This window comes from Somniosus microcephalus, chromosome 9 (assembly GCF_052327205.1).
Source record: "Somniosus microcephalus isolate GS21.2 chromosome 9, FLI_Smic_1.0, whole genome shotgun sequence".
In the NCBI taxonomy this organism is placed as follows: Eukaryota; Metazoa; Chordata; class Chondrichthyes; order Squaliformes; family Somniosidae; genus Somniosus; species Somniosus microcephalus.
This window is the reverse complement of record NC_140995.1, coordinates 35,155,630-35,178,262: the sequence shown is the minus strand read 5'-3', so window position 1 is coordinate 35,178,262 and position 22,633 is coordinate 35,155,630.

The following is a 22,633-nucleotide window of genomic DNA, read 5'->3' as shown; positions in this document are numbered from 1 at the left end:
CTCGAGGCGGCGCATCTCCTCGGCGTTGGCCGTCTCCGGACTGGAGGCCGGACTCTCCCTCTGGGGAGAAGGCCGCCGAGCTGGCCGACCCTTCCTGCGTTGCTGGACGCCGCTGGGCCCAGCAATTGGACTCCCCTCCGACCCTTCCCCCCTCTGGGGAGAAGGCCACTGAGCTTCCACCCCCCTCCCGCGTTTCTGCAGGCCGCTGGTCCCAGGAGCTACCCTCCCCTCTGACACTTCCCCCACGCTCCCCTCCAGGGAAGACGTGTCCCCTACATTGGCATGGGTTGCCGCGGCTGAGGGTTCCCCTGATGGGCCGCCTTCCTCTTGCTCCTCCTCCTCCTCCTCTTCTGAGGGGCTGTCACTGGCAACTTCAGGGACCTCCTCCTCACCATCTGAAAGCAGGAAGGCACAAGAGTAGCTTTAGAGTGAGGAGAGGGCGTCAGCGAGGGATGCATGAGTGGTGGCATTCAGCGCATTGGTCGGACAGTGGCAAAGGATGTAGATCTGATGCGCAAGTGGGACGAGAGAGGTCCAAAAGGTGATGTCCTTACCATTGGTGCCCAGAACAGGGTCGGCATCTCCAGATGCAATGGGGCCAATCACCCGGGCACCCATGATGCGCTCCACGCGATGTTGCAGCTCGGTGAGCGGCTGGATCTGGGGTCCGCCTCCCCCGGTCGCAGTCCGGCTCCTCTTATTATTGGCCAGCTTGGCCTGCAAGAGAAAGGACGGCCTCTAAGTACAGTGTGTAGCCCTGATCTTGTGTGCACTGCCTCCCATGGTCGAATAGCCTGGCCAGTGTGTAGCCCTGATCTTGTGTGCACTGCCTCCTATGGTCGAATAGCCTGGCCAGTGTGTTAAGTGCACAATGTGCAATTGATGTTCATGAGTGTCCCATAGCTGCTGCATGAGGGCTGGCCATTAGGGCTTTCAGGTCCCTTTGCCCATAATGTGAGGTGCACATGCAAGGATGAGGAGGACACTGGAAAGGGTACTCACCCTGACAATCCTGGCGAGGTCATTTAGCTTTTTGCGGCATTGGACACCGCTCCTGGGGACCTCGCTGTTGGATGACACCTTGGTGGCGACATGCCTCCAGGCTCTCCGGTAGACGCGGGCCGGCGGCTTCCTGCCATTGTCCGGAAACAAAATATGGCGTCTCGTCTCCACAGCACCAACCAGCACCCTCAGATCAAGCTCTGAGAAGCGCTGCGCTCATTCACGGGCCTTCTCCATGGTTTCAGGCGCTATTTGGGTCCAGCAGCAGTGTTCAGGCCTAGCTGCAAGGCTCCACTATCCAGGGCGTGGCAGCAGATCAAGTCAACCCTTCCCCTTTAAGAGCTGGCCGGCGCCAGGGTGTCTGCTGTCAATCAAGAAATGGCCGCACCTGCGCTGCGCCCGGCCTCGGCGCTCTCGCTCAGCACCTCCGACTTAGCGCCTAAAGAGAGGCGTGCATCGCCAGTTTTAGCGCTCGAGCAAACTCTTAGGGCGAAGCTAATGAATATCGGAGAAGTGGCCTCGAATTTGCGCTGGGCGCAAACTTTAGCGGCCGCCCGACTTTACCGCCCCAAAAGTGGCTGTAATGAATTTCTAGGCCATGGAGTCTTACTGAACCAATCACTGGTTTACACCCAATTCTCCAAAATCCAATTAGAAAGATGCCACATCCGCAGCACCTTGGTTTACTCAGGTTCTGGCCTTATGACACCATGGCAACACAAAAGAACATGAGGGAAAAGTTCATTCCCTTGGCACCTTCCATTAACGCCAGTAGATGGCGCTAATGGGGCGCTAGACCAGTATCGCCGGGGCGAGGCGAATCCAATGGCGCAAACCAAATCCAGCCCCCCTGTAGCGCCGCCGGTAAGAGGTATCACCAGGTACGTCAACGCCAGGTAAATCGTGACGTCAGTGAATATGCAATGATTTGCAAAATTGATTCTCACCACTTACCTTACCGCCTGGAGTAAACACTGACAGGGAGAGCTGGCGTTTCAATGTTTTTTTGTTAGTTTCACCCACAGCAACAGTTTCATTCAGTAATTTCAAGATTCTTTTGTGTCAGGAGTCTTCTGGCAACTATAAAGCAACTACATTTATTCTTCAAAGATTCAAACTGCTTCACTTGGTAACATTAACAGGGGCTGTAATGGCATGCCACCTCGCCCTCCAGGATCTATGGTGGAGGGAGTGTAGGCAGCGAGAAATACAGGAACATATGCGCAGAGGGATGAGGAGGGACATCAGGGCTCTCACCAGGAGGCCTTACTCTCCAAGGGTATTCCGAGAGCACTTCTCCTACCTTCAATTAAGTGACGAGCAGTGTATTAGACAGCTCCGCTTCACCAAGGAGGTGTTCACAGAACTCTGCCACCTCCTCCAAACAGACCTCCAGCCTCACACCAGGATGACTTAAACCCCAGATCCCCTTTGCTTACCACATCCCCATTATTCCATCCTCTCGCAGCCCATATCACACCGCAAAGCTGAAATGAGAGACGCCATAAAAGAATGGTAAGTGAAGTAATACATTTATCAATAAGTAGTGGACAAATATTTATACCAATAATATTTATTTTTCACCCTTGTGCAATCCCTTAGTGCCTGTTGTTACTGTGCCTTTGCCTACTCTAGTGCTCCTACGAAGTGTTGGCCCAGTGGCTGCAGCAGGGCTGGTGGAAGGCTGCTGAGTGTCCGTGCAGGATACTTCAGATGGCCTTGCAGAATATCCTCAACCAGCTCTGGAACTAGCTGTAGACTGCACCATCTCAGAATGGGCGGCAGCAGGCTGGGCTGGCTGGATAACAGACAGCGACAAGGACAATAGCGGAGTGGCAGCAGTGGGAGCAGGAATGCTATCATCCTGAGAGAGGATAGCAGGTTCCTGCTCCACTGACCCACTGTCACTCCCCCGGAGCAGCACAACAGCATCCCTAGCAATCTATTGCAGCAAATATTGCTGGCCTGCTGTGACACTGTGAAAGCCCCGGTCAATGGTAGTTGACCTAGCCACAATGGCAGCAGTCAGAGCTTGTGAGGCATCAAGCTGAGTCTGCATGAGATTGGATGCCACCAAGCATAGGCTCTATTGCAGCACTAAGACGTTGCGTCGCTTCCTCATGTGCTGTTGCCAGATCGCACATCACGTGCGACATCAGGTCTGGGTCACCAGAGTCTCTCTGGGATTCTACCATCCTTTGCAGACTGGAAATGATGGGCTCCATGGTGTGTGCAGAGCCTTGTGCAATATTGGAGGCAGACTCCTCCACGTTCCTTGCCATTCTCGGGCACTTGTGCCATTGTACCTATCATCTCCATGTGCATGCCTATCACCCTCCTTCTAAAGATCTTCCCATCGAGGTCCTCATCTGAGTCCTGTGCAGCAGAACTCGCACACAAACTAACCCTCCGGGGAGCTGTCTCCAAGTTACCCTTTCCCCCTGGTCTTGCTGCAGCCCACTCATCCCTGGTGCCTCACCCTGTGCAGATCCCGCTACCATGCTAACCTCTAAAGAACGCATAGTGCCAGTATCTGAGCTGGTGTCTGCGGGTGAGGCATGCAGTGATCCGGTGTGTTCTTCGTCCTCCTCTTCTCCCGCCATGATCTCAATGATACCCTCAGGGACAGGCTGCTCAGGTGCTTGCTCATTAACTGAAAGCATAAAGGCACAAGAGTCAGGTTAAGGTGAGGGGAGGGGGTCAGGAAGGGAGAAATGCATGATTAGCTGGAAAGTGCGAAACATTTGTGGGGTGAGGGGGAAGTGGGATGTGAGAAGGAGTAGGGATGAACACACCATTATTGTCCCCAAGGGGGTCAATGTCGCCAGTGGCCACGGCGCCCACCACTTGGCGCCCAATGATTTTCAGCACTCAATTCTCCAGCGCAGACAATGGTTGGGTGTCGGCTTGTCCCCCGCCTGTGTGCTCCTGCTCCCACCTGTTGTGAGCAACCTTGGCCTGCAAGAGAAAGGAAAGTGTGTGAGTGAGTGTGGAGCAATGTGTTTGGGTGATGTGCCTGCCATATTTGAATAGCTGTCAGGTGTGAGATGTGGGTGTGAGTGTTGGTAGGTAGAGATTATTGGTGAGTGAGTGCTGGTGGTGTGGTGCTTTGGGCAGTGTGTGAAGATTGTGGTTCAGATAGTGGTATGTAACATTTGCTGAAGCATTTACTCACCCTGACCACCCGAGTGAGGTTGTTAAATTTCTTCCTGCACTGTGTGTAGGTCTTGGGGACCACAATGCTGCCTGAGACCTGCTGGGCTACCTCCCTCCACACAATGCGGAAGACTTGTGGCGAGGGCCTGCTGCCACTTGTTAGGTGGAGCACCACACTCCATTTCTCCACAGCGAAAACCAATGCCTCCTATACTTCATCGGAGAATCTGCAGGCTCTCTCCCTGTGGTGTGGATCTGCCATGAGCACACCTGGTTCAGTCCGCTTGCTCCTTTTCCTTGCTCTGCTTCTGCTTTCTGAGGCAGCTGCTCAGCCAGCAATGCTGAGAATGAGGTGCTGCAGCATCAATGAACCTCCCCTTTATGTAGTGAACAAAGTCTGTGGCAATGATGAGTTGCGATTAGACTGCCCCTGATATTGGTCCACCCTTTAAATGTAACACCAATGAGCAAGCCTCCTGCCACTCCGTTTCCATCCCCTGAATTGGTCACTGTTGTAATGTCCGAGTATAAATAATACTCAGACTGCAGGAGAACAATAAAACAGGGCCTAGAAATTGAGTTGACGCCGCGCCAGGGCTTTAGCGCCAGAAATTTAGCGCCGGCGCTAATTCCCTTGCGCGCGCCAAAAATTCAGTAGCGCCGCGCCCAGACGGCTGCCGGCGCTACTGGCAGGCGTGAGTGCCTCCCAATGGGCGCTGAGTGCCGCATTGCGGCGCTAATCCGGCGCTGCGGCACCCGATGCGGTGCGGCAGGCTGGGGAAGTGCAGGCCTCCTCCTCCCGTTAAGGAGGCGCTGCCTTCACCCGATCGCTGGCCGTTTGATTTTTTCAAAAATGAGCCCGGCACCTCGGACAAGTGCCGGGCTTGCAGGCCAGACGCATCTGTTCCGCGGGGGGGGGGTGGAGGAGTCCGGGGAGGGAGGTGCGGGCAGGCGGCCGGCGGGAAAGCGGCCGGCCGCCGCGCGACCTTAATGCGCCGGCGCTAACTTGTGTAAGACTTGGTTGCCAGAGTCTTAGTTGCGGCTGCCACGGGCGAGGCGGCCGCAACTGAATTTCGGCGTTCGGGCGCGTTGCCACGGCAACCGGGACGCTGCGCACACCGATGACGTCATCGGTGCCGGCGCAGCGCAACCGGCTAACGCCGATGGCAGCGCCGAAGTGAATTTCAGAAACGGCTATCATTGCGGCGCTAGGCCCTCTAGCGCCGCAAAATGGGCGCTAACCCTACTGAATTTTCAGCCCCAGGTATTTACTGAACAGAGAGTAATTCAAGACTGAAATACAGAAGCCTGCTATGGCTTTATATACAGGGGTGGTCACTGCCGGTACTGCAGTATAGAATCAGTTCTTCTCTTAAAGGTGCATACACAACAATTCCTCCCCTTTTAGATAAACAGTACATAACATTCATTTAACAACTAAATAATAACTAATTACAATTACAATTTTCTCTGTACTATATACATCAACTGAAATAATCATTTATAAGTTCAGTCTTTGAGGAGGCTTCCTGATCCTGACTGGATAGCGCCTTTCTCGAGTATCCTGTTCTTGCGGCGGAGTTGATTCTGGCTCATTGTCATTGGTTGGTTCGTCAGCTTCCAATACCACTGCTTCTGAGGTAGACGCAATCTGTACTTCGGGTTGATTACCAGGTGCACCTGCTCGTGGTATGGGTTTGACTTGTTCCTGTGACTCTAGAATCTGATCAGCATGGCGTCTCACGATGCTCTCTCCAACGTCCATTGTGTACATTAGTGGTCCCTGCTGTGTGCATATCATTCCTGGCTGCCATTTTTCTGTTCGGTAGTCGCGGGCCAAGACTGGTTGCCCTATCTTGAAGCTCCTGGTTGGCTTCTCATTTATGTGCTGGAATTGCTTATCCTCAACATCTCGTCTTATGTTTGGTTTGAGCAAATCCAGGCGACATCTTAGCCTTCGGTTGAAGAACATTATGGCTGGAGCTTGGTTGGTGACTGCATGTGTCGTATTCCGGTAAGCAAACAAGAAATTATCCACCTTGTGTTGTAGTGGCATGTCGTCATTATGCATTGCCTTTATGGCCTTTGTAAAGGTCTGAACAAACCTCTCAGCCAATCCATTTGTGGCTGGATGATATGGGGCAGATGTGTAATGCTTCAACCCATTATTCCTCATAAACCTCCGGAAATCCTCTGACACAAACTGTGGCCCATTGTCGGAGCAAATCTGTTCTGGCAAGCCATTCCTGGCGAAGATGGTCCATAGGACTGCAATGGTTTTCTCCGTGGTGGTGGAGGACATTTTGATGACCTCTGGCCATTTCAAATGGGCGTCCACAGTGATTAGGAACATTGAGTCCATAAATGGACCAGCAAAATCAATGTGTACCTGTTGCCATGGAGATGAGGGCCACTCCCATGGATGTAGCGGGGCCTGTGGTGGAGCGTTTTGGACCTTCTGGCATCCTGTGCATCTCTTGGTCATATCCTCGATTTCTTTATTGATTCCCGGCCACCACACAAACGCCCTGGCTAGGCTCTTCATTTTTACCCCTCCCAGATGACCCTCATGAAGCTCATTGAGCACTCTATCTCTCAACTTGGGTGGAATTACCACTCGGGACCCACACATCAAGGTCCCCCGGCACACTGACAGCTGTTCTCTCCTTGGCGAGAATGCTGGCAACAGTGAGTCGCCATGTGCTGGCCATCCCTTCACCGTCAAATCATAGACCCGAGAGAGTGTCGGGTCATTTCGGGTTTCCTTCTCTATACTTGAGTTTGTAACAGGTAGACATTCGACTATGGTCGCATAGAATATCTCAACAGGGTCCACTGCAGGTGCTTCCTCTACCATAGGCAACGGTAGGCGCGACAGCCCATCAGCGTTTCCATGCTGTTTCGTACCCTTGTACTCTATGTCGTACTGATGTGCCCCTAGAAAAAGTGACCATCTTTGCAGCCGTTGCGCTGTCATCACCGGAACGCCCTTCTTTGGGTTAAAAATGGAGACCAGGGGCTGATGATCAGTCAGTAGGGTGAATTTCTGCCCGTGCAGATAGTGATTGAACTTCTTCACCCCCCACACCAGGCTGAGGGCCTCCCTGTCAATCTGGGCGTAGTTACGCTCGGCTGAGGTTAACGAGCGCGACGCAAAGGCTATTGGCCTCTCTGAACCATCAGGGAATTTGTGTGACAGCACCGCTCCCATGCCGTAGGGAGACACATCACATGCTAACCGAATCGGTAGTGTTGGATTGTAGTGGGCCAAAACTTCTTTTGAAGTGATTAGGCATTTACATTTCTGAAAGGCACACTTACACTCATCACTCCATTTCCATGTTACTCCAGTTTGCAGCAGGGCGTTCAGTGGGTGCAGAACTGTAGATAAATTCGGCAAGAACTTATGGTAGTAGTTCACGAACCCGAGGAACGACCTCAGTTGCGACACATTTTCCGGTGCTGGAGCCTTGACTACAGCCTCAATCTTGTCCGGCGACTTATGCAACCCTTCCTCATCAATCATGTGGCCACAATACGAGATTTGTCTCCTGAAGAACTCGCATTTGGGGTGGTTGGCTCGTAGCCCATATTCCTGTAATCTCGTGAGCACCTGCTTCAGGTTGGCAAGGTGTTCACTGTCATTTTCGCCCGTAACCAGGATGTCGTCCAAATAACACTGGGTCCCCAGGATCCCTTGCAGGACTTGTTCCATCATCCTCTGCCAAATAGCCGGGGCTGATGCTACCCCGAATACCAGTCGATTGTACTGGTAAAGGCCTTTGTGAGTGTTTATCGTGAGGTATTTCCTAGACGCTTCTTCCACCTCCATTTGTAGATACGCTTGGGCCAGATCAATCTTTGTAAAGTGTTTCCCTCCAGATAGTGAGGCGAAAATGTCTTCTATCCGTGGAAGTGGATATTGTACTGTGTGCAGGACTGGGTTCACAGTTACCTTGAAGTCCCCACAGATGCGAACCTTCTTCGGTTCCCCAGGCGTGCTGCTCAATGATTTCTTCATTACAGGAACGATGGGTGTGGCCCACTCGCTCCAGTCCACCTTGGACAGCACACCCGAACGTGCCAGACTCTCCAGCTCTGCTTCAACGGCTGGGCGGATCACGTACAGTACCGGTCTGGCCTTAAAAAATTTTGGGTTTGCGTTATCTTCGATTTTTATCATTGCCATTACTCCTTTTAGAGTCCCAAGTCCTTGTTGGAACACCTCTTTCGTGTCAGTTAGAATTTTTGACAGTTGACCAGGTGTGACATCATCATCCTTTTTATCAGTCACAGTTAGCGCCTGAATGGAATGCCAATCCAATTGTATTTTTCGGATCCATTCACATCCCAATGATGGTGGTCCTCCATCTGGTAGTATATATAGATACAGTTTCTGTGTTTCCTTGCCGTTGTATTCAACTGGCACCCTTATTTTTCCTCTGGGGTAGACTTTTTGCCCCGTGTATGTCTTCAATACAATGGACGTGTCCTTCAAGGGTATGTGTGAGATTAGCCGCTCATAGTCTTGTCGATTCATGACAGTTAGGGCTGATCCTGTGTCCAATTCCATTTTTACTGGGGACCCTGCTATCATGAGGGTGACCCAAATGGTTCGGTGATCCTCCTTTGCGATCACGTTGTGTAACTTTAGACAACTTAGTCTCCTGCTCCCGGAGTCCTTATCACTCTTCTGATCTTCCGAACTACTGTCTGTCAATTTCTTTACTTTCTTGTACTTTTCCTTAGTAGTTCTTGTAGTGTTGGTTTTCTTTCCCAACCTGCAGACTCTTGCTATGTGTCCCATTTTCCCACATTGCCTGCATACTTTGTCCTTAACCCAGCAGTCCTCCTGATCATGGGTTATTCTGCCGCAGCGATAGCACTTTTCTGCTCCATACGCCATTTCGTTAGCGCTGTATTCCTGTGGTTTCTGTTGTATTTCCGCAGCTCCCCGTGCTGCTGCTTCATAGGATACTGCCACGCTGAAAGCCTGTTCTAGCATCAGGTCCTTTTCCGAAAGTAGTCATTTCTGGGTTCCTTCACTCTGGAGCCCGCAGACAAACTTATCCCGCAAGGTGTCTGCCAGTCCTGCTCCGAACTGGCAGTGCTTTGATAACTTGCGTAGTTCCGTAAGATAGTCAGCATTGCTCTCATCTTTGTGCTGGTTTCTTTTATGGAACTTGAATCTTTCTGCTATCAGCAGCGGTGTAGGGTTTAGGTGTTCCTGTAAGATATTAACAATCTCCTCAAAACTTTTCTCCATTGGTTTAGCTGGGGTAATTAAATTCTGCAATAGGCCGTATGTTCTCGTGCCCATCAAATTTAATAATACCGATGCCTTCTTTCCATCGGCCACCTCATTTGCCTCGCAGTGCACTTCAATTCTTTCCACATACGTGGTCCAGTCTTCTACCTCGTTGTCGAAAGCAGTGATACTGCCACTTTTCGGCATCTTGGGTGATTTAAAATGGCACCTCCCGCGCTTTTTCTTCTTCACCAATGAATAAAAATGGTGCCTCCCGCGCTTTTCCTTCTCCCCCAATGGAATAAAATGACGCCTCCCGCGCTTTTCCTTCTTCCCCTTGCTGCCACGCTGCTCCTAGCGTTCTACAGGGTAATTGTGGCGACCCGTGGCTTCAGCACGTCTCACTTTTCCTTCCCTGCGTTCTATCCTCTCCACGCTGCCCTGTTCTTGAGCACCAACCGTGCCCTGTGCGCTCCACCCTCTCTCTCTTCCTCCCGACGATGCTGCATGGCCCCTTTGCAGAGCCGCTCGATCGAGCCCGAGCCCACCGCAGTCTGGAAGGGTCAGCGCACTACCTGCTACCAGCATGACTTGCTGGAACACCTCGACTGGGGAGCCAGGGCCAGCTCTCCACAGCCTCCCCTGCAACTCTCCGATGGATCCCTGGGCGGTTGCCCGCGGTCGACGCCCGCCGTTCTGACCTCGACCTCCAAGAAGCTTCTCTTCAGGGAAAAGATCCCCGTGAGGTGATGCAGTACTGCAGGTGAGTTCAAACCTGCCCGTTGCCAGTGTAGTGTCCGAGTATAAATAATACTCAGGCCCAGAAATTCATTGTAGCCACTTTTGGGGCGGTAAAGTGGGGCGGCCGCTAAAGTTTGCGCCCGCCGCCAAATCGAGGCCACTTCTCCGATATTCATTAGCTTCGCCCTAAGAGTTCGCTCGAGCGCTAAAACTGGTGCTGGACGCCTCTATTTGGGCGCTAAGCCGGAGGTGCTGATCGATAGCGCCGAGGCCGGGCGCAGCGCAGGTGCGGCCATCTCGTGATTGACAGCAGACACCCTGGCGCCGGCCAGCTCTTAAGGGGGAAGGGTCGACTGTGTCTGCTGCCACGCCCTGGATAGTGGAGCCCTCCAGCTAGGCCTGAACACTGCTGCTGGACCCAAATAGCGCCTGAAGCCATGCAGAAGGCCCGTGAACGTGCGCAGCGCTTCTCAGACCGTGATCTGAGTGTGCTGGTTGGTGCTGTGGAGAAGAGGCGCCATGTTTTGTACCCGGACAATGGCAAGAAGGCGCCGTTCCGCGTCTACAGGAGAGCCTGGAGGCATGTGGCCAGCAAGCTGTCAGCCAACAGCGAGGTCCCCAGGAGCGGTGTCCAATGCCACAAAAAGTTTAATGACCTCACTCGCATTGTCAGGGTGAGTACCCTTTCCAGCGACCTCCTCATCCTTGCATGTGCACCTCACATTATGGGCAAAGGGACCTGAAAGCCCTAATGGCCAGCCCTCATCCAGCAGCGATGGGACAGGCATGAACATCAATTGCACATTCTGCACTTAACACACTGGCCAAACTATTCCACCATGGGAGGCAGTGCACACAAGATCAGGGCGACACACTGGCCAGGCTATTCCACCATGGGAGGCAGTGCACACATGATCAGGGCGACACACTGGCCAGGCTATTCCACCATGGGAGGCAGTGCACACAAGATCAGGGCGACACACTGTACTTAGAGGCCGTCCTTTCTCTTGCAGGCCAAGCTGGCGAATAATAGGAAGAGCCGGACTGCGACCGGGGGAGGCCGACCCCATATCCAGCCACTCACCGAGCTGCAACATTGCGTGGAGTGCATCATGGGTGGCCGGGTGATTGGGCCCTTTGCATGTGGAGATGCCGACCCTGTTCTGGCCAGCAATGGTAAGGACATCACCTTTTGGACCTCTCTCGTCCCACTTGCGCATCAGATCTACATCCTTTGCCACTGTCCGACCAATGCGCTGAATGCCACCACTCATGCATCCCTTGCTGACGCCCTCTCCTCACTCTAGAGCTACTCTTGTGCCTTCCTGCTTTCAGATGGTGAGGAGGAGGTCCCTGAACTTGCCAGTGACAGCCCCTCAGAAGAGGAGCAGGAGGAAGAGCAAGAGGAAGGCGGTCCATCAGGGGAACCCTCAGCCGCGGCCACCCAGGCCAATGTAGGGGACACGTCTTCCCTGGAGGGGAGCGTGGCGGAAGTGTCGAAGGGGAGGGGAGCTCATGGGACCTGCGGCCTGCAGAAACGCGGGAGGGGGGTGGAAGCTCGGCGGCCTTCTCCCCAGAGGGGGGATGCGTCGGAGGGGAGTCCAATTGCTGGGCCCAGAGGCGTCCAGCAACGCAGGAAGGGTCGGGCAGCTCGGCGGCCTTCTCCCCAGAGGGAGAGTCCGGCCTCCAGTCCGGAGATGGTCCTCGCCGAGGAGATGGAACGCCTCGAGGACTTGTCCGCGGACTCGGAGCGCCGGCACACGGAGCTCATGGCGGCAGTGGCACGGTTGCCTGAGGCCATCGAGTCCCTCTCTCGGAGTGTGACCGAGTTCGGGCCCTCAGAGGCCACCAGTTGGGCGGAATTCCGGGCAGATCAGGCAGCGAGTCGGGCGGAATTCGGGGCAGCTCTGGCAGCGAGTCGGGCGGAATTCAGGGCAGATCAGGCAGCGAGTCGGGCGGAATTCGGGGCAGCTCTGGCAGCGACTGGCCAGGTGATCAGTGGTGCCATCCAGTCACTGGCTGCTCTGATGCGGTCAGTGAACAGGTCAACACGGGCACTCACTGCTGCCACACTCGCTGTGTCAGCCAGGCATCGCCAGGGCACCCGGCGCGCTGCAGCAGCACAGCGGTCTGTCCCTCGGCAGATTGGTGTGCATGCTGCAGTGCTGGCCCGGGCGAGTGCCAGTGTCTCAGGTGACCAGCGAGCGCCTGCCATCCGCCAGCTTGCCCCCATTCCTCCAGCCGCCACTGCCACTCTCCCAGTGGAGCTGCCAGGAGCTGCTGCAGTGACTGATGCTGGCCAGCCACAGCTGCAGCATTCAACAGCCGCCCGCTCGACGGCCAGACCTCGACTAGGCCGATCCCCAAGGGCATCTGCCATCACGACATGTGCCCCTCAGGAGCCTGCCCCCAGCCTTGCAGCAGCCAATGGCCTTACTTTGAGGAGGAGCAGCAGGGCGGGCAGGGGCCACACAAAGATGGCCAAGGCATTGCCCTAGCGGGCCAAATAGTCGAATGTGTGGCCAGTTGTGTTTGTTTTTTGAGGCCGAGAATTGGATGTTTGTTTTTTGAAGGCCGATGATGTGATGTTTGTTTTTTACGAAGGCCGAGAATGACGGCCATTTTAGTTGCACTATTTTGTTAATCCTCTCCAGGTTGTGGGAGCGAGTAATGTGTTTGAGTGTTTTTTGGGGGTTTCGTCTGTTTTTGGTTTTCATGTGGGAAGGGACCTGAGTTTGAACAATAAAGCATTTTATTTATTAACATTGTCCATGTTTGATCTTTGAAGTGTTTGTTGCCTTAACCGGCTGAGGGCTTGCGGAGCGGCTGCAATCATGTTCTTTCATTGGCACAAGCCATTCCCTGACAGGGGGCCTAAAAGTGACATTCAATAAGCCGCCGACGGGCGGCCCTTGGACTTTGTGCCTCCCTCCTGGGCTGGTACTCCTCGTCCTCCTCCTCCTCATGCTCCTCCTGCTCCTCCTCCTGAGGTGGTGGTCCAACGTGAGGTGGCAGTGCCTGAGTCCTGCGGATAGCCAGGTTGTGCAGCATGCAGCAAACGACGACGAATTGGGAGACTCGATCCTGCGAATACTGGAGGGCTCCCCCGGAGCGATCGAGACAGCGGAACCATTGCTTGAGGACGCCGATTGTTTGTTCTATGATGTTCCTAGTCGCTTGATGGCCCTCGTTGTATGCCTCTTCAGCAGGGGTCGTGGACGCGCGGAGCGGCGTCATGAGCCAGGTACACAAAGGATAGCCTTTGTCCCCGATAAGCCATCCTCTTGGGGGAGGCTGTGCCTGGAACATGTCAGCCACAGTTGTCTGTCGCAGGATAAAGGCATCGTGGCTGCTGCCTGGAAAGCGGGCATTGACAGCTAGGATGCGCTGCCTGTGGCCACACACCAGCTGTACATTGAGGGAATGGTAGCCCTTCCGGGTTGCGGTAATCCTCAGCGTGCTCAAGAGGTGCCCGCAAAGCCACATGCGTGCAGTCAATGGCACCCTGCACCATGGGGAAGCCCGCTATTCTTGCAAATCCCACTGCACGCTGCTGCTGCTTGTCCAGGGTCATGGGGAAGGAGATGAATTGATGTCTCCTTCTGAAAAGGGCTTCGGTCACCTGGCGGATGCAGCAATGCACGGCGAACTGGGAGATGTTAGCGATGTCCCCAGTAGCGGATTGGAAGGAGCCGGTGGCATAGAAGTTGAGAGCCACCGTCACCTTCACTGCCACCGACAGAGACGTCCTGCGCATCAGCTGTGGCTGCAGATCTCTCTGAAGCAGCCGGCAGATGTCTGCAACCACCTCCCTTCTGAATCGCAGCCTCCTAACACACATCGCGGCAGACATGGTCAGATAGGAGGTCTGCTGGCGGTATACCCTGGGTGGGTAAGGCCTCAGTTGGCGACGCCTGTTGCCCCCTCTGCGTCTAGCCAGGGCTGCCACTCTCTCACGGCGTCTGTAAGCCCTTCTGGCATAAGGCTGAAAGTCAGCTTTGCCACCCAATGCAGCCCCCATTATATGCTGGCAAACACTGAGCTCTCAATGAAGGCAAAGATAATTGCTAAGCTCTGGCCTGAGCCAAAAATACCTGTCCTAGTATTGGTCCAAACCAGTAAGTTCTCCTCCTTGGTCTCTGTCCAAAAAACCGTTGCACAAGAGTGAATGCTGCAAAATGGCGGCCCTTTATAGTGCAGGATAAGTGCCCTTTAATTAGCGCTCCCCGCGGCCCGGCTCGGCTGTGTACCGTTCCACTTCACAGTCGTTAGGGCCGCCCGGCGCACAATGGGCCGGCACGAGTGAAGTTCCGGTTTGGGGCGCACAAAGGGCGTTGCACGAGGAAATGACGTCATGATCTGCGCGCGCAGCAGGGCGCGCGCTAAGACTTTGCGCCGGCGCTAAATGTGTACTGAAGTTGGGGCGAGGCGCAGATCGCGCTGCGCCCGGAAGCGCCCAGCGCTCGAGATCTACTCCTCCTAAGGCGCTAACGGCTGGCGCGCCCAACTGAATTTCTAGGCCTCAGACTGCAGGAGGACAATAAAACAGGTATTTACTGAACAGAGAGTAATTCAAGACTGAAATACAGAAGCCTGCTATGGCTTTATATACAGGGGTGGTCATTGCCGGTACTGCAGTATAGAATCAGTTCTTCTCTTAAAGGTACATACACAACAGCTGTCATCGCCCGGCGCAGATTCAGTGGGCGCGGGACAATTTTGCAAGCGGGGCGAAAACGGGGCGCTGCGTAAGTCATCACCTGTGCAGCAGAGCAGGATGCTGCCGCTAAACTCCCATTGAATTTAGCAGGAGTCATTAACGGCGTCGTGCCCGGGCGAAAAATCGTTTGCGCGAGAGGCGGAAATGCACCGAATCTATAGCCCAATGTTTTTAACTCACTGCCAGACATCATAACATTCCAACACAAATGTAGCTACAGCTGACCTTGGTTCCCACAACTAGCTGCACTCTATGCCTCATCCTTACCGTTGGCTAATATCCAACTTGTTGTGTCTGACATTTGGTGATAGGTACTCGATTGCCTTGGCCTGGGCACATGGAGTTTGATAGTGCTGTGATCATTGTATTGTGTATAGGTATTTGTTTGCTTGTGCCTGGAAGTGTGTGTGTGTGGCAGCCATGATTAAAGCAGCATGAACTCACAGAAATCACAGAATCACAGAAACCCCACAGTGCAGATAGAGGCCATTTCGGCCCATCGAGCCTGCACCGACAAATACCCCACCCGATCCCCGTAACCCCACGTATTTAATCCCCCTAACACTAAGGGTCAATTTATCATAGCCAATCAACCTAACCCGCACATCTTTGGACTGTGGGAGGAAACCGGAGCACCCGGAGAAAACCCACGCAAACACGGGGAGAATGTGCAAACTCCACACAGACAGTCGCCCGAGGCCGGATTCGAACCCGGGTCTCTGGCGCTGTGAGGCAACAGTGCTAACCACTATGCCACCGTGCTGCCCACTGAACTCACTGACGGTCTCTGGATTATCTTTGCAAACACAATACTTGGCGACAAGGATGGCTGAAATCTCTCTTCCACCACCTCCTCCCTTCCTTGCACTACCAGGTGAGCCCCCGATCCCATGGGTTCACTGGTTACAGTCCTTTGAAACCTATCTCATTGCTCTTGGACTAGAAACTGTGAGTACGGCTCGGAAAAAGGCACCGTTATCCCATTGCTTGGGAGCGGAGGGCCAGCGTGTTCTTGGGACATTATGCACAGCAGACTCAATCCAAACACATGATGAGGCTGTGGCTCTGTTAAGCACACACTTCTCTGCCCCACAAAGTGCCCTCCTGCGGCGATTCATTTTTAGACAGCGTCACCAACTCCTCGGCGAGTCAGTGCATCAATACGTGGCTAATTTGAGGGGGTTAGCTAGCTCGTGCAAGTTTGGTGCATTACAAGATGAGATGGTGCGTGATCAACTAATAGAGCACACAAACAACGTGAGAGTGCGTGAAAGACTGTTACTCGAGTCCGACGATCTGTCGTTGTCACAGGCAGTCAACATTGCCTTTCAAGTGGAGTCTGCAGCCGAATGTGCAGCGAAACTAGCACACACACCCAGTGACAGGGCCCTCGGCCCTGACAGCTCTGACATGGTAATGCTCGCGCGATGGCAGCAACGCGCGCTACCGCGGCAACAGTGTGGAAACTGCGGATCTCGTTCACATGCTACCAGAGCGCAGAATTGCCCCGCGCGTGGCCAAGCCTGTTGCAATTGTGGAAAACAAAATCACTTTGCCAATGTCTGCCGCTCTGCCCCGTTTGCTACAAATGAACACTCTCAGTCCTCAAGCAATATAATTCACAACGTGAGCTCTGGGCCAGTAGTGGCTTTCAAATCATGCACAATTAACCTGAATGATGTGTGCATCCCGCTGTTGTTGGATACCGGTGCCAGCGTCTCACTGCTGAATGTGGACACATTCAAACGCTTTTTCAGCTCTCTGCCACTCTCTGCGCCCTCCACTACCCTTTGCGGGTATGGTAATTCAAAAATTGGACTAGTGGGCTCAGTCAACCTCACTGTACGTTATGGAACAAAAGTTTTGCCAGATTTTTGTTTTCATGTGGCACGCCAAGGAGCTAACCTGATGGGACTGGATCTTTTCACTGACCTGGGTTTTTCTCTCTTGGACACCGGCGGGTCTGCGATTCTGCACGTCGCCTCACCATGGCGCCAAACATGGCCAGCACTCTTCGAGGGTCTGGGCTGCCTGACTGCCTTCACCCACCAGCCCATGGTTGACTCCACCGTTACCCCTGTCATTCAGCCACTGCGCCGCATCCCGCTTGCTCTCCGTGACGGGGTCACAGCTGAACTAAAGCAGCTACTGGAAGCCGGCATCATCGAACCAGTTGATGCCTCCCCATCGGTCTCCAACCTGGTGGTCGCAACGAAAAAGTCAGGTGGTCTACGCGTCTGTGTCAATCTTCGAGCAGTGAATAAGGCCGTAATCCCCGACAAGTATCCACTGCCCACGTCAGAGGAACTCACAGCGCAGTTCTATGGTTCCATCCTGCTCTCGAAACTGGACCTTCGACAGGGCTATCTACAGGTTCCCCTCCACCCAAGCAGCAGGGACCTCACTGCTTTTGTGACACATGCTGGCGTCTTTCGGTACACCAGGATGCCATTTGGACTTAGCTCTGCACCCAGCTGCTTCCAAAAGGTGATGGCCTCCGTGCTCGCGGGCACTCCTGGCGTGGCCATCTACCTGGATGACATCGTCGTGCATTGGCCCTCGACCTCAACTCACGATGAATGCCTTCACAGAGTTTTCACAGCTCTAGCAAAACACAAGCTCACACTGAATGGCGAAAAGTGTGTCTTTGCTGTTTCAGAGATCGAATTTGTGGGGTTTCGGTTGTCGGCTGACGGTATATCCCCACTCCAGTCAAACGTGGATGCCATTCACAGCATCCCAGAACCCAGCTCTACAGCACAGGTTGCCTCCTTCCTTGGCATGACTGGGTACTACCTGAAGTTTTTGCCCCAGTACTCAAGCACCACAGCCCCACTGCGCCAGCTCCTGCGAAAGGATGAGCCCTGGTTGTGGTCACAAGCCTGTATGGAAGCTGTTCGCCTCCTCAAATCGCAGCTCACGTCGCCTCCAGTGTTGGCTCACTTTGAGGTCGCCAGCCCCACCCTCGTCACCTGTGACGCGTCCGCTGCAGCTGTGGGGGCGGTGTTTTCGCAGATACAGAATGGAGTGGAGAAACCAATCGCCTTTGCCTCCCGAGCCCTTAGCCCCACCGAACAGAAGTACTCAGCAGGCGAGCGTGAGGCGCTGGCGTGCGTCTGGGCATGTGAGCGGTGGCACCTGTACACGTATGGCCGTGCCTTCACCCTGCGAACCGATCACCAGGCTCTCACTGCCCTGCTGTCGACATCCGGCATGGGCCACAGACCACTGCATCTACACCGCTGGTCTGACCGCCTCCGCCAATACAATTTCAGTCTCCAGTTCACACCAGGACGTGACAATGTTGTTGCAGATCTGCTCTCCCGCACTGTCTCTGCCCCAGCCCCACTCGTCGGGTCTGAACAAGTGGAACAGGATATCGTCCAGATGCTGCACACGCCTCTCCACACCACAGTCTCTCTCCAGGAGCTCAAAGAGGCCTCTGAACAGGATCCGGCCCTCTCCCAGCTTTGCACCTTCATCAGAGATGGCTGGCCTCGCAAGGTGCCTGAGGAACTGTCTGCCTACTCCAGAGTTAAAGAGGAGCTCTCCTGATGAAATTAATCCTGTGTTGCACATGGGCTCTGCACTGTGGTCCCAAGTGCCCTTTGTGCGCGTGTTTTATCCATGGCGCATGAGGGCCACTTGGGCATAGTGAAGCTCAAACAACGATGCCGAGACCTAGTGTGGTGGCCGGGTATCAACAGGGAAATCGAGGTCCTGGTCAAGGACTGTGCAGCCTGCCTTGTAAGTGGCAAGACTGGCCACCAAGCTCCCCGACCCCTGCAACCCCTTGCCTGGTCCTCTCAGCCCTGGGAGCACCTGCAGCTGGACGTCTGCGGGGAGATCCATGGTGTCCCCCACCATCAACGGCTCCTAGTGGTGACCTATGACCTGCACTCAAAATGGCCAGAGGTCACTGCCGTGGGCTCCGTCACCTCTCGTGTCATCATTGATATTCTTGAGTCCCTCTTCTCCCGCTGGGGGCATCCAAAGGCCATCACCACAGACAATGGCCCCCAAATGGTCTCTTCGGAACTCTCCTCTTACCTTGAGAGCAAGGGCATCCGTCACATTCGCACAGCGTACTGCCACCCCGAGTCAAATGGGGGGGTGGAGCGTTTTAACCAGACACTGAAAAATGGCCTCAGAGCACACCTATCCCAGGGGTGTGCATTTGACAAGGCCCTCCTCCAGACACTGCTGCACTACAGAGCCTCCCAGCATTCCACTACAGGGGTCTCACCCGCATCCCTCATGCTAGGCCATGAGCTCATGCTGCCCTTTGGCAGGCTCCGCCCCTCGCTAGCTCAGAGCCCTGCTCCACCGGCTCAAGCCACAGTCGCTAGACAGCAGGAGAAGATGAAACTCCGCTTCGACCAGTCGAAGAGGGCCAAGGCACCCAACATCTCAGTCTCCGATTGGGTCAGAGTCCGCAGGCCTCACCGCAATAATAAGATGGCGTCATTCTGGTCCTCCCCTCTCCAAATCAGCCGCCAACTTGGACCAGCCACTTTCTGCCTCACTGACGGCTCTCGGTGGCATGCCAGCTGCCTTCGGAAGGTGCCAGCACCCCCTGATGCGGGATTATATGGACCTAACCCCCAAGCCTTACCCCTAGAGTGGCGGGATGCACATGTGGCTCAGCCAGCCAACCCTCAAGCAGATGTTGCGCCTCAGCCTGCTCCTCACCAGTCCCCACTTCGGCCTGCTCTTCACCAGTCCACACCTCGGCCTGTTCGTACACGTTCTCGCCCTGGCCACCTACAGGACTTTGTCACTACATTTCATGTTTGAAATTCAGTGAGGGGGGAGGAAATGTTATGTCTGACATTTGGTGATAGGTACTCGAATGCCTTGGCCTGAGCACATGGAGTTTGATAGTGCTGTGATCATTGTACAGGTACACTATCCCTTATCCGAAAGCCTTGGGACCAGCTGAGTTTCGGTTTTCGGAATTTTTCGGATTTCAGAAGGTATTATTATAAGACTGGGAAATTTGTCGGGGGTCGGGGTCGGCGGGGGGGTCGGCGGGGGGTCGGGGTCGGCGGGGGGGTCGGCGGGGGGTCGGGGGTGGGGGTCGGCGGGGGGTTGGGGGTGGGGGTTCGGCGAGGGTCGGGGGTGGGGGTCGGCGGGTGGTCGGGGGTGGGGGGTCGGCGGGGGGGTCGGGGGTGGGGGTCGGGGGGTAGAAAAGAATATCGGACGGGCCGCGGTTCGGGTCGGGGGGGGGTTGGGTCGGGTGGGAGGGGGGAGAAAAGAATATCGGACGGGTCGGGAGTCAGGTCGGGTCGGGTGGGGGGTGGAGAAAAGAATATCGGACGGGTTGGGGGTGGAGAAAAGAATATCGGACGGGTCGGGGGTCTGGTCGGGGGGAGAAAAGAATATCGGACGGGCTGCTGCAGCTATTGGACGGGCCGCTGTAATGTTGGGTTCACTCTCCCGGTATCTCCTTCACACTGCAAGGCTCGGCCTGCAATCTCCAACCCAGGAGGGAACTCTGTGACCCTCTGCCCTGCTCAGCGTAAGTCGTGCGCCACTCTGGTCATGTCGTGCGCACGACTTACGCTGAACGAAAAAACTTTCGGTTTTTAGAGGTTTTCGGTTTTCGGAAGTTCGGATAAAGGATAGTCTACCTGTATTGTGTATAGGTATTCGTTTGCTTGTGCCTGGAAGTGTGTGTGTGTGGCAGCCATGATTAAAGCAGCATGAACTGAACTCACTGACGGTCTCTGGATTATCTTTGCAAACACAATACAACTTACACCCACAGCTTCCCTATTCAACTATAGCAGTCCTCTTTCTCACAGGCTGTTTGGTTACAGCTTACTCACAGACTTTTAGTTATAAGCAAAGGGTTACAGGCACAGGCACTGTTCCCTCTAAGGTGCGCGGGTGCAGTGATCCCGAACTCGCGCGCAGTTGATTTGAAATCATGCGCAGTACCCAATTGGGCCACACTTTCGTCCGCTCCATGCAGAGGCCAGGGATCTGTTGGTGGCCAGTGAGGGGGATGATCGAGGATCAAAAGGGGAGAGAGAGGGAATCGGAGGGGGTAGATAAAGAGAGACTGGGGAGAGGGAGAGAGATTGGGGGGGAGAGAGGGATTGGGGAGAGAGAGAGACTGAGGAGAGAGAAAGAGACTGGGGAGAGAGAGAGAGACTGGGAAGAGAGAGAGACTGAGGAGAGAGAAAGAGACTGGGGAGAGAGAGAGAGACTGGGGAGAGAGAGAGACTGGGGAGAGAGAGAGAGACTGAGGGGAGAGAGAGAGAGACTGGGGAGAGAGAGACGGGGCGAGAGAGAGGGAGACTGGGGAGAGAGAGAGACTGGGGAGAGAGAGACGGGGAGAGAGAGAGAGAGAGAGAGACTGGGGAGAGAGAGACGGGGAGAGAGAGAGAGAGAGAGACTGGGGAGAGAGAGAGAGAGACTGGAGGAGAGAGAGAGACTGGGGAGAGAAAGAGAGACAGACGGAAGAGAGAGAGACTGGGGCAGAGAGAGACTGGGGAGAGAGAGAGACTGGGGAGAGAGAGAGACTGGGGGAGAGAGAGAGAGAGACTGGGGGGAGAAGGAGAGAGAGAGACAGGGGGAGAGAGAGAGAGAGAGACTGGGGAGAGAGAGATGGGGAGAGAGAGAGACTGGGGAGAGAGAGAGAGACTGGGGAGAGAGAGAGAGAGACGGAGAGAGAGATAGAGACTGGAGAGAGAGAGACTGGGGGAGAGAGAGAGACTGGGGAGAGAGAGAGAGACTGGGGAGAGATAGAGAGACTGGGGAGAGATAGGGAGAGACTGGGGAGAGAGAGACCTGGGAGAGAGAGAGACTGGGGGAGAGAGAGAGACGGGGAGAGAGAGAGACTGGGGGAGAGATAGGGAGAGACTGGGGGAGAGAGAGGGGGAGAGAGACTGGGGGAGAAAGAGAGAGAGAGATGGGGAGAAAGAGAGAGAGAGACTGGGGGAGAGAGAGAGACGGAGAGGGACAGAGAGAGGGGTGAGCATCCTGATGCGTGTAGTCCATTCCCGGGGACTGAGCGGCGGCTGCATTTTGGAATAACACAGGTGGAGGTGCAACACATGTATAGTGGTCGCTGGAAGGAGGCTAAAACATACAAGGCAAAACAAAAATGAGAATTTAAAAAAATTCAGAAAAATGTTTAAAGCCAAAAAAAAATACGGGCAAGTAATGTTGAATGTCTCGCAGTAAGTTCCAGTTAAATTTTGCCAGGTATTGTCCCTTTTTTGAAAGAGTCTATCAGGGTTATTTAAAGCATGTTATGAGAGTGGGGAAAAAGTTTGTGCCCCTGTTTGTACCTCAGAGTCTGTGAGAGACGGAGGGAACGGCAGCAGAAAAAGAGGAAACAACTTCTCCAAAACTGATCCCAGCTCATCGCCAAGGCTGGAGATAAGTAACTTAGGAAGTTTAACCACATTATTCACTTTCTTATTTGAGCTCCATTTGGAATTAGAGTTTATTTTATTATTTTTTGTTGTATGTTTAACAACAGCATTGAAGAGGGAAAGAGAAACTTGGAGCAACTTCTGTCAAAGCTGCAACGAGACTTGAAAGAATTTAAAGATTTTTAATGAACTTTTCACAAAAAATTAGTGTTAAAAGCACTTTTTTCCCCCCTAAGTTTCGAATATGATTTTGGAAGAAACAGAAACAAAATTAATTTTCCCCTCATCTTAACAAGTTTGAGCTAGGCCTTGAAGTCCAAACGCTTTTAAAGAGGTTCTGAAATAGTTAAAACATTTAAAAATTGAAATTTCTCAATA